The 10,434-nt window shown below is 47.8% G+C and overlaps 1 pseudogene; it reads left to right on the top strand.

The window, feature by feature from the left end:
* The first annotated feature begins 4,135 nt into the window (after window positions 1–4,135).
* On the top strand, window positions 4,136–9,782 carry LOC119001463 (calreticulin-like; annotated as a pseudogene).
* Window positions 9,783–10,434: the final 652 nt, after the last annotated feature.

The following is a 10,434-nucleotide window of genomic DNA, read 5'->3' as shown; positions in this document are numbered from 1 at the left end:
CACTCCCTCTGAGCTCCAGCATGGGGACAGCAGCTTGAAAGGCACAGGGATGAGCTGAATTGTCTGACATCAGGGTAGGAGCTGGGGGGCAGCTTTCTCCCACAAAGAATTGCTGGTAGAGGCCACTCTTCCTTTGATGAGCCCTCCCCACCCAGAGCACTAGGCGGACGTCATGTCTGAGACTCCATCAACCTGGCTCACTCTGCCCCACCCTGGTGATTCCCAGACCCTTCTTGATTCAATTTTCAGGCCCACCCAAGCTGTTTATAGTGCCTTTTTCATACAAATAGCTTGTCTCAGTTCATGGTTCTCATTTTTCTAAATTATCTTAACGCAAACAGCATCTGGCCTCAGCAAGCCCTGTACCTCTTGCTAAGTGGCCCCAGGCCTGGCACTAGCAGCCACCCTTGGTTTACAGGTTGGCCTTGCCTGAGCACCTCCAAGCCCAGCACAAATAGTAGCCATCTGTGATCGTTCTGTAGCTTGTGCCAGGTGGCCCCAGGGCAGAACACAGATGGTGGCTGACCTTGGTTAGCACGTCCCAGGAGGTCCCAGAGCCAGCACACCCAGTGGACAGCTTCAGAGCATATGGGAGCACCACCTGCACAATTGGCACACTCAAGGGGCAACTTAGTGGGCACCAGAGACCTGCTGAAGTAGGTCCTGCTCTGTGGAGTGGGGCCCCTGCATAGCTGGTCCCCCATGGAGGTTAGAGGTTGGTGGTCAGAAGTCACAGTTGTTGCAGCTGATTGGCCTGGGTAAATCTCATTGGTTTACCAATAGCAATAAAGGCTCAGCTGTAAGAGGAGGGTGTACACAGCCCACATGGTGGGCACACCTTGATTACCCAGCTTAGGTGACGGGACCATACAGGACACCTACTACATTAGGCCGTGCTACCAAGACGGGGGATCATAGCAACACTACCTAGTACATAGAAACAAACACAGGGAGGCTGCTGAAACGAGACAACAAAGCTATATGGCCGAAATGAAAGGACAGAATAAAACTCTAGAAAAAGAACTAAACAAAACAGAGACAAGCAACCAACTAGATGCAGAGTTCAAAACACTGGTTATAAGGATGCTCAAGGAACTTAGAACCTCAACAGCATAAAAAGGATCCAGTCACTAACTGAAATAAACAATAATTTATAGGAGTTCAACAGTAAAATGGATGAAGCTATTAAATCAGCAATTTGGAATATAAAGAAGCAAAAAAAAACCCAATAAGAACAAAAAAAGAACTCCCACAAAAAAAAAATGAGGGCAGTGTTAGGAGCCTCTGGGACAACTTCAAGCATACCAACACTCACTTCATGGGGCTGTTGGAATGAGGAGAGAGCAAGCATTTGAAAACCTGTTTGAAAAATAAGGACAGAAATCTTCCCTAACTGGTCAAGGAAATAGACACTTGAGTCCAGGAAGTGCAGAGAACCCCAAACAAGATGAATCCAAACAGGCCCACACAAAGACACATCATAACTAAAATGCCAAATGTTGAATACAAAGAAAAATCTTAAAAGCAGCAAGAGAAAAGCAGTTTGTTACCTACAAGGGAGTTCCCATAAGACTGTCAACTGATTACTCAGGAGAAACTTTGTGGTTTAGAAGGGATTGGCAAGAAATAGTCAAAGTCATGAAAAGCAAAGACCTACAACCCAGATTACCCAGCAAAGCTGTTATTTAGATTCAAAAGACAAAGCTTCTTAGACAAGAAAATGCTAAAAGAGTTTATCACCACCAAATCAGTATTATATGAAATATTAAAGTATCTTCTTTAAGAAGAAAATAAAAAATATAAACAGTAAAATGGCAATCAATACACATCTATCAATAATTGAATCGAGAAAACAAAATAAATGAACAAGCAGAACAGAAACAGAATCATAGATGCAGAGAACATTTTGATGGTTGTCAGATGGGGGGGTGGGGAAAAGGGTGTAAAGGTAAAGGGATTGATAAGTACAAATTGGTTGTTACAGAATAGCTGTGGGGATATAAAGTACAGCATAGGGAGTATAATCAATAATAGTATAGTAAATATACATGGTGTCAGGTGGATGCAAGATTTATTGGGATGATCGCTTATCAAGTTATGTAATGTCTAATCACTGTGGTGTACACTCAAAACCAATATAATAATGTACATCAACTGTAATTGAAAATTAAAAAATGATTTTAAAAAACCTACCAATGAATAAAATACATGGAAAAACAAATCAATGTTTCCCTCTCTCTCTAAAATCAATAATAAATTTTAAAATAATATTTAGCAAAGATGTCAGTTCTCTGTTTAGGTTTTCCAAAGAGCTGTGTTTTAGTAATTATCTTTCATAAATTAATTTGACAAGAACCAAAAGTGATTGAACATATGAAACTAAGAGCATGAAAGAAACAGGAATTATTTAAGATAAGGAAATGCAATATGCCATTTGAAACAATACAGGAAAAATTCAAGGGAAATTTATTATCCAATACATTGACTTTAAGGAATTTTGATATATTCCTTTTTGTGGTAGTCAATTCTATTTTTAAAAGATTTTATTTATTTTTATAGAGAGGGTAAGGGAGGGAGAAAGAGAGGAAGAAACATCAATCGGTTGCATGTTGCACGCTTCCCACTGAGGACCTGGCCTGCAACCTGTCAGGATGGGCAGGGTAGGACAAAATGGCCGCTGAACTACAACCAGGAAAAGACGGCTGACGTCAAACCAGAGAGCCAAAAGGGCAGGCTTTGCCAAAGTGGATATCCGCATAGCAACCTAAGCCACCAATGATATATTGCCGGTTTGTTCAATGGGGACCAATCCCCAGCTCCCACGGGGAGCTAACCAAATAAAACCCCAGATATTCCCTGCTTGGGCGTGACTTCCCCGGCCCTACTCCCCTCTCTACAGACGGGGGAACCTCGCCTGGTGGGCAAACCCCAATAAAGCTCTATACTGCCTAACTTTGTAGCTGATTGGCATTTTCTTCCTCGGTGGAGCCTAAGAAAACCTTTCATTTGGTGCCAAAACCCAGGAGGTTGTTGTCTGCTGAAGACCGCTCCTCTCCCTACTCCCCGAGGAGGCCTCGCGGCCACCCCACCAGTCCAGACAAAGAACCAGGGTAAGTGCCGTTGCCCTTAAGTTTCTGGTCCCTGAACACTGATTCCAGGCCCCCGTCTGCTGGGAGACTGCTCTCCACCAAATCGCAGCGCTGCATCGGGGTGACCCTTCTGAGAGAGACTGCTCTTCCTCTGCTGAGAGGTTCTGGGCACTGGAGGAGACGTCCCTGAGCCCAGATCCCCATTTTTACCCGACTGGATCAGCAGATTAGGTTGAGGGATGCCAATTCCCATCTGCTGCTCCTCGTGGGACCAGGAATGGGGCGGCAGGAGTCCAAACCAGACCCTAAGTCACCTCTAGGGTGCCTCCTGAAAAAATCTGCCAACAATTGATCCTGGCCTCCAGCGGAAAACAGCTGATTTTTTTATCTACTACGGCCGGGCGTTATATCAGCTCAATAATCATGAAACCTGGCCTCCTGAAGGCACTTTCAATTTCATTACCCTTACTGACCTAGATAATTTTTGCAGATGGACTGGAAAATGGTCTGAGGTCCCATACATTCAGGGCTTTTGGGCCTTGTGCTCCCGCCCTGATCTGTGCACTCAGTGCTCCACAGCTCAAATCCTCTAGCCCGAGGAAATTCTGAACCCACATAGCCTCCTAAGCCTACTGCCCCAGAACCACCTAAGCCTACTCCTTCTCTGATTCTCCTGAAGATCTTGCTTCCCCTCCTTCTCCCCCTCCTTATTAGCTCCCACCAACGACTCCTCCAGCCCCAGCCCTCCCCTCTCAGCTGATTCTCCCCATCCCTCTGGAGACCTTTCTTACCCCTTTAGCTCACACACCCACTCCCGCCTGAATCTAGAGCCCCTAGACTCCCATATTTTCCCCCTCTGGGAAGTGGCAGGAGCAGAAGGTGTTGTTCGGGTCCATGTTCCCTTCTCACCACCTGACCTCTTTTCAATTGAGAAATGCCTAGGCTCGTTCTCCACTAACCCTACCAATTTTATCAGGGAATTCCAGTACCTAGTCCAGGCTTATGACCTCACATGGCATGACCTGCACATCATTTTAACTTCCACCATGACCCCGGTCAAGTGCGACCACATCCGGGCTGCAGCTAGGGCTCATGCAGACCAAACCCTTCATGCCAGTAGGGGCTGAAGCCGTGCCAGAGGTGGAACCAGGCTGGGGCTACCAGGTAGGACAGGTGGGTCGGAGGCACCATGACTAAATGGTCGAGTGCCTGATAGCAGGTATGCACCAATCTGCCCAGAAAGCAGTCAATTACCATAAGCTCAGAGAGGTCACCCAAGGCCCTGGAGAAAATCCGGTGCTGTTTCTCAACAGACTAACCAAGGCAATGGTGCTCCATACCCACCTTGACCTGGCTTCTAATGCTGGGGCCACTGGGGTCACTTCATCTCCCAGTCGGCCCCAGATATTAGAAGAAAACCAAAAAAGGCCAAGGATGGCCCCCAAACCCCCATCCAAGATCTGGTAAATATGGCATTTAAGGTTTTCAATAACTGGGAAGCAGAGGCTGAGGCTGCCCACCAGGCTCACCTACAGCAAAAGGTAGCCCTGCAAACCCAAGCCATGCTAGTGGTCCTGTGGCTGGTGGTAAACACCAGCACGGGGGAGGGGGAAGCCTAAGTCTGGGCAAAAAAACACCCCACTGGGAGCCTGTTTCAAGTGTGGCAAAGAAGGGCACTGGGCCCGCCAGTGTCCTCAACCTCAGCCACCAACAAAGCCTTGCCCCAATTGCCAACAGCTTGGCCACTGGAGGGAGGCTTGTCCCCACGTGGGGACAAGTGCCTCCACGTGGGGGACCAGCCGATCAAGGTGTGGATTCTTCCCTGGCCACGCCAGAACTTCTCGGACTCCTAGATGACTGGAGCTGCCCAGACTCGAAGACCCCCATCACCCTCGTGGAGCCCAGGGTAACACTGCAGGTAGCGGGTAAGTCCATCTCTTTCCTAGTGGACACGGGGGCTGCCTACTCTGTTTTACCATCTTTTTCAGGACCTCTTACTCCTTCCCAGATCTCAGTCATAGGGGTTGACGGGACCCCATCTCACCCGTGGTAAACCTCCTGCTTAGCTGCAGTCTGGAAGGCTTTCCCTTTTCCCATTCAATCCTTGTCTTACCCTCCTGCCCTATTCCGCTTTTAGGACGGGATGTTCTCCAACTATGAGGCGCCACTCTTCAGATCGCGCAAATCCCGACCCCTTCCCCCTCCGTTATCCTCCCGGTGTTAGAAAATCTGCTGTTAGAAAACCTACTTGCCCCTCCCTGACGAACCAGACACGGCCGACCTCTAGCCCCTCCCCTGTACATCCCCCGACAGCAGGAAGTAACCAGACCGAACACGGTGCCCCTTATCCTATCCAAGAGGTCGGAATGTCAGGATGGGTGGGGTAGGACAAAATGGGGGCTGAACTACAACCCGGAAAGGACGGCTGACGTCAAACCAGAGATCCAAAAGGGCGGGCTTTGCCAAAGTGGATATCCACATCGCTACTTGAGCCCGAGGAAAAAACCACCAATGATGTATTGCCGTTTTTTTTTTTTTCAATGGGGACCAATCCCCAGCTCCCACGAAGAGAGCCAACCAAAATAAAATCCCGCCACATTCGCTGCTTGGGCACAACTTCCCTGGCCCCACTCTGTGGACTGGAGAACCTCGCCTGGGTGTGCAAACCCCAGTAAAGCTCTATACTGCCTAACTTTGTGTCTGATTGGCATTTTCTTCCTCAGTGGAGCCTAAGAAAACCTTTCACAACCCAGGCATGTGCCCTGACCGGAATTGAACCGGTGACCTTTTGGTTTGCAGGAAGATGCCCAACCCACTGAGCCACACCAGTCAGTGTTGTGGTGGTTAATTTTATGTGTAAACTTGACTGGGCCACTTGGTCCCCAGTGTTTGGTCAAATATTATTTTGGGTGTTTCTGTGAGAGTGTTTTTGAATGAGATTAACATTTAAATAGTTATGCTGAGTAAAGCAGATTGTTCTCCCTGAAATGGACCTCAACCAAATTAATTGAAGGCCTAAATAGAGCAAAAAGGCTGACACTCCCTCCCTTCGCCCATCCTCCACCCCACCCGTCCTCTAATAAGAAAATTCCTCCAGGCTGGCTGCCTTCAAGCTGGGACACGTGTTTTTTTCCTGCTTCCTGACTCCTGAGTCTCTAAGCCTGCAGGCCTTTGGACTGGATCTGCTCCTGCTTGCCTACTTGCCCTGCATGTCTTGGGACTTAACAGCTTCCACAATCATGTGAGCTCATTCTTCATACCATATATATTTCCTATTGGTTCTGTTTCCCTGGAGAACCCTACTATACTTTTTTTCCTATGCATAGTCTTAAAACATGGACATTTTATGTAAGTAACTCGTACAGTCTAATTCTAAGTATACTTTAGTGCACATTGGTTTTCGGAAACCTGTGTAAGAGAATAGTTTTGTGATATTTATGTTTTTAAAGCACAGGGAATGCAAGGCTGTCTATAAGCGGGTCGGCACACTTGTGAACAGCTTGTCACAGCTTCACTAACTTCTGAGTACTTTTTGGCTAGTCCCTAATCCTGAGTACTTTTTGGCTAGTCCCTAATCCTGAAAACTTTGTCGTGCTGGGCCTANCCCACCCGTCCTCTAATAAGAAAATTCCTCCAGGCTGGCTGCCTTCAAGCTGGGACACGTGTTTTTTTCCTGCTTCCTGACTCCTGAGTCTCTAAGCCTGCAGGCCTTTGGACTGGATCTGCTCCTGCTTGCCTACTTGCCCTGCGTGTCTTGGGACTTAACAGCTTCCACAATCATGTGAGCTCATTCTTTATACCATATATATTTCCTATTGGTTCTGTTTCCCTGGAGAACCCTACTATACTTTTTTTTCCTATGCATAGTCTTAAAACATGGACATTTTATGTAAGTAACTCGTACAGTCTAATTCTAAGTATACTTTAGTGCACATTGGTTTTCGGAAACCTGTGTAAGAGAATAGTTTTGTGATATTTATGTTTTTAAAGCACAGGGAATGCAAGGCTTTCTATAAGCGGGTCGGCACACTTGTGAACAGCTTGTCACAGCTTCACTAACTTCTGAGTACTTTTTGGCTAGTCCCTAATCCTCAGACCTGAGTGTGGTGGGTCGGCACCCAGGGATTCCTCTGCCGCAGGTGATTTGACCCTGCAAGTTTGTCGGTGCAGTCCACTAGGGGGCTTGTTTTCTTGGAAGCTGAATTGTACTGCTGGCTTGGCTTTCAGGTTCACTCAATGCTTCTGTGGTACAAAGCCACTTGTTTGGGAACCTGTTTCCTTGTTTTACTATTTGTTTGGACCATTCATTAGTTTGGAGTTTATTTTCCTTTCTTGGGAAGACAGGAAATAGAGATTTCTAGCTCTATTTCCCTCCAGTTATCTCCTAACATGATACTATTTTCTCTGTATTTGGACCTATTCTTAATAGTCCCTCGCCTTTGTTCTGTGTGATAGTTATCTGATCATTTAATGTGTAATCATTCAGGTAGAAGAAACCTCACGTTCCTTGGTTTTTCTCAAATTAACCTAAGCTTCCTTAGGCTTGGCTAAAGGAGCTTCCAATGTGAGTGGAAATGAGATTCCCTAAGCCCTTCATTGGCTCCTAAGAGAACCCCTGGCCTTAGCAGATGTCAAAGACAGGGTGCAGTTCATTGAGTTTTCTGTTCTTGCTGTTGCTCCATACAGAGCATACTTTTCCTGGGATATGGCCCCCCTCCATTTAGCAGGCCCCCCTGCATTTAGCAGGCCCCCCTCCATTTAGCAGCCCCCCCTGCATTTAGCAGGCCCCCCTGCATTTAGCAGGCCCCCCTGCATTTAGCAGGCCCCATTGCTCCGCAGGAGTCACCTAGGTACCTTCAGTACCATCTTCCCACAACCAACAGGCTGGCACAGGACAGAGACTTGCTTTGCTGTCAAGGCCCCTGCACTTAACCTTGACAGCCCTGGACATGGCCACATAAGAGAGACATGTCTACACCTCTTAAGAAAACCCCTGAACCCAATCCCCTTCCAGTCCCTAGATCCCCTCCTTTTTTTTCTAGTCAGGCGACTCCTTTTTTCATTCCAACCACCAGTCTCTTCCACATCACTGTCCCATCCTCAGCATCAGGTTTATTCCTTTTCCGAGAAAGAGCTGGAAGAATTTTTTCCTGACAGCCACTGAAATACGGAGGAGTTGTTGTACAACCTGCCCCTTACTCTCCTACACACACACCAGTGGAGAAGAACCCAAATTCTAAAACATAAAGGCTTGATTGGAAAAGGGGCAATACCTCTCTCTTATGATGAGGAAATATGTTTCTATCATGATAACTGTACAGTCAGGAAATAGAACCAAGGTGGGTTTTCTTTTAAACATACTATGACACATTGCAGGTTCCTACTGCAGAGCTGCTGTTGGAGAGGTGAATTGCAGGGTCCATGCACCGCCTCCCACTCCACCCACCACACTGCCACCCGAGCCGGTGCTGCTCGGCCTTTTCAGCCTGGCTGCAGTTGGTCCCGCCTCTGCTTCAAATAGCAGTCTCTGGACGGAGAAGGGTGGACCAGCCACTGGGTTGAATCCAAACACAAGTCGGATTTTGGCAAATTTGTCCTCAGTGCTCGAAAGATCTGCAGTGGCCTGGAGAAAGATAAAGGGCTGCAGACAAGCCAAGATGCCTGCTTTTACGCCCTGTGCACCCGGTTTGAGCCTTTCAGCAAAAAGGACCAGACACTGGTGGTATGGTTTACTGTGCAACGCGAGCAGAACATTGAATGTGGGGGCAGCTATGGGAAGCTATTTCCAAAGGGTTTGGACCGGACAGACATGCATGGTGACTCTGAACACAACATTATGTTTGGCCCTGATGTCTGTGGCCCTGGCACCAAGAAGATTCATGTCCTCTTCAACTATAAGGGCAAGAACATGTTGATCAACAAGGACATCGCTGCAAGGATGATGAATTCACACACCTGTACACACTGGTTGTGCAGCCTGATAAGACCTAGGAGGTGAAAATTGACAATAGCCAGGTGGAGTCAGCTCCCTGGAAGATGTTTGGGCCTTCCTGCCACCCAAGAAGATAAAGGATCCTCATGGTTCAAAGCTGCAATGCCGGGGTGAGTCGGCCAAGATGGATGATCCCACAGACTCCAAACTTGAGGACTGGACAGCCTGAGCACATCCCTGACCCCAGTGCTAAGAAGCCTGAGGGTTGGGATGAAGAGGTGGACAGCGAATGGGAACCACTGGTGGTTCAGAACCCAGACTACAAGGGCGAGTGGAAGCCCCAGCAGATGGACAACCCGGATTACAAGGGCGCTTGGATCTACCCAGAGACAACTGCAAATACTCTCCTGATACCAGTATCTATGCCTATGAAAACTTTGTCGTGCTGGGCCTAGACCTCTGGCAGGTCAAGTCTGGCACCATCTTCAACAACTTCCTCATCACCAACGATGAAGCGTACGCCGAGCAGTTTGGCAACGAGACGTAGGGCATCACAAAGGCAGCAGAAAAGCAAAATGAAGGACAAGCAGGATGGGGTACAGAGACTTGAGGAGGAGGACGAGGACAAGAAGCACAAAGAAGAGGAGGAGGCAGACAAGGACGATGATGAGGAGGACAAAGATGAAGGTGAGGAGGAAGAGGACCATGAGGAGGAGCAGAAAGAAGCTGCTGCTGCTGGCCAGGCCAGGGATGAGCTATAGAGCCCACGCCACTGCTTCCAGGCCTGGCCTGAGGCCTGAGCCTGCCCATCACAGGGGCAGTTGCACAAAATAAAGTCTCTATGAGATTGGAGAACTTTCCTTTTTTTCTAGGCAGGTTCCAATTTGGGGTGGATTTTGGTATTGTTCCCTCCACCTTGTGTTTTTCTGCCCCCCATTGGTGTTTCGTCTCTGATTCTCCTTCGGCCCTCATCTTTCTTAACATCTTTGCCTTCCTCTGTCCCCTTCTTTCCCCTGATCCCTTAATTCCTCCTCCAACCTGGGGGTAATGGAGGGTGTGGAAGAGAAGCCCTGGACCCAAGATTCCATCTGTTCTTCCTGAAGCCCAGATAGGGGCAGGAGACGAGAAGAGGGTCCCCATCCCCCCAGCACTGAGGAAGAACTGGGATCCTAGGGCCCGAGCCCTGACACCCTCGCCCCCTCCTTTCCTCCTCTGCCTCCAGGACTGGACCCCTTCTGCGTGGGGCGGTGGATTCCAGCGCAGCTCACACTGAGAATGTAAGAACTACAAAATTTCTATTACATTAAGTTTTGTGTCTTCTAAAAAATAAAAATAAATACATGTACTAGGACACATTTCAGATTTATGAAAAGGTATGCAGATTAATGAATCAGCACCTGTGTTAAGAAATAA

Source organism: Sturnira hondurensis, unplaced genomic scaffold (genome assembly GCF_014824575.4).
Source record: "Sturnira hondurensis isolate 20B ecotype Veracruz unplaced genomic scaffold, ASM1482457v3 Scaffold0016663, whole genome shotgun sequence".
Lineage (NCBI taxonomy): Eukaryota > Metazoa > Chordata > Mammalia > Chiroptera > Phyllostomidae > Sturnira > Sturnira hondurensis.
This window is presented reverse-complemented; position numbering and strand designations above follow the sequence as displayed.